The 1,690-nt window shown below is 36.9% G+C and overlaps 1 pseudogene; it reads left to right on the top strand.

Moving 5' to 3' along the window:
• The first annotated feature begins 578 nt into the window (after nucleotides 1-578).
• Nucleotides 579-697, top strand: LOC120623149 (uncharacterized; annotated as a pseudogene).
• Nucleotides 698-1,690: the final 993 nt, after the last annotated feature.

A 1,690-nucleotide genomic window follows, 5' to 3' on the forward strand; every position in this document is an offset into this window, starting at 1 on the left:
CTAGACTCTGAGCAGTTTATGAGCCCCTATTTGCCATCTCAAATTTGACTCCTGTGTAGTTTTCTAAGTAAATTAAGTTTTTTAGGGCCAAATATCTCACACCAAATAAATTGAGGGAAGAGAGGGAAAGACATGAGCACCCATTCTCCTCTTGCAGGATCAGCAAATCACAAATAGCCTTTAAATTCAATTAAGCTCAACAACCTTGATTAGGTGACAACCTACTTGAAAGTTGGGCAGCTTCATGGTACAGTGAAAGGCCAGGGTCACACCAGAAATCAAGAATAATTGAAAATAAAATTTAAAAATGTAGTGTATCCTCCTGAAGAACATTAAAAGGCGATCTAATTTAAAAGCCACAGGAAAAAAATCATTAAAATGCTACCTTCCCAACCACCCTCTTCATCTCCCAGCCACAACATAATGGCCTTCAAGATCTTTATCCTTTTATTTCTCACAACTTCATTGCTCTCTATCTTGCTTATAGAGATTTTCTTCTTTCTCTCCTTTCCCATCCCTCTAGGTCAGGGATTAATTAGGTAGACACCACTTCTTACACTTTAAAGTGCACATAAATCATCTATGGCCATGCTACCCTGAACAAGCCCAATCCCATCTGATCTTGAAAGCTAAGCAGGGTTAGGCCTGGTTAGTACTTGGATGGAAGACCACCTAGGAAGACCAGGTGCTGGAGGCATAAAAAATAAAAAATAAGGGATTGTAAACTGACAAGGTCCTTGCAAGGTCCTTGCAAACCGAGGGTTGCCTCGCTTAAAAAAAATGAAAAAATAAATAAAATAATAAATAAAGTTCATACAAATCACTTGGGATTTTGTTCAAAGAGCTCTGACTCAGGAGAGGCCTAAGACTCTGCATTTCTAACAAGCATCAAGGTAATGCTGATGTGTGCCACATTCTGAGGATCAGGGTTTAGATTATTTTAGCCTTTCCGCTTCTTTAATTTCTTTTCTTATTTCTCCTCCTCTTTCTCCTCCTTTAAACTTGTAGGGAATAAATGCTGATTATATAGACTAAATGATCCTTTCTGATTCTCAGTTTCATCATCTGTAATAGTAATGACAATGAAGACTACATTTCTAAGGTTGGTCATAATAATATATGGAAGAATTTGCAAAGTGACTAACACATGATAGGTGCTAAAAACATAATAGTTTATTTTATTCCACTTTCCTAGTTTCTTTCTGGAGTTCTAGGAAGGCAATTTTTGCAAGTGCAAGGGATAAACGAGCATTAATGATTGAAATTTGCAGATATCCACAAATCAGACTTTTCCCCATAAAAAAAATGCACTGTTTATTAAAACAGAAGCATAAAGTATTTAACTAATTACTGTGAAAAAGTGTAATTATGTTGACTTAGAAACTGCATGAATTTGGGTGATATCTTTTTGAGTCCAGATCATCTAAAATAAGATCAAGATTTCAGAGAAACCCAAAGTGTGTCACTAACTTTTATTCCCCATCAAAAATTAAGCTAGCCAAGACTAAGGTAAAAAAAAAAAAGTCAGATATTACTCACACAGTTTCTAGTCCTCTGCCTGAAGATGGGTTCTTTGATAACCTGAATGTTTCTGAGTCCCAGCTGACTTGACTCTCTGTAGTGGATGGACAGGTGACAAATGGGATGCCAAGCTCTGTAGCAGGGTATCTGAAGGCCTGAAGAACTTCCT

Source organism: Pteropus medius, unplaced genomic scaffold (genome assembly GCF_902729225.1).
Source record: "Pteropus medius unplaced genomic scaffold, Ma_sr-lr_union100, whole genome shotgun sequence".
Lineage (NCBI taxonomy): Eukaryota > Metazoa > Chordata > Mammalia > Chiroptera > Pteropodidae > Pteropus > Pteropus medius.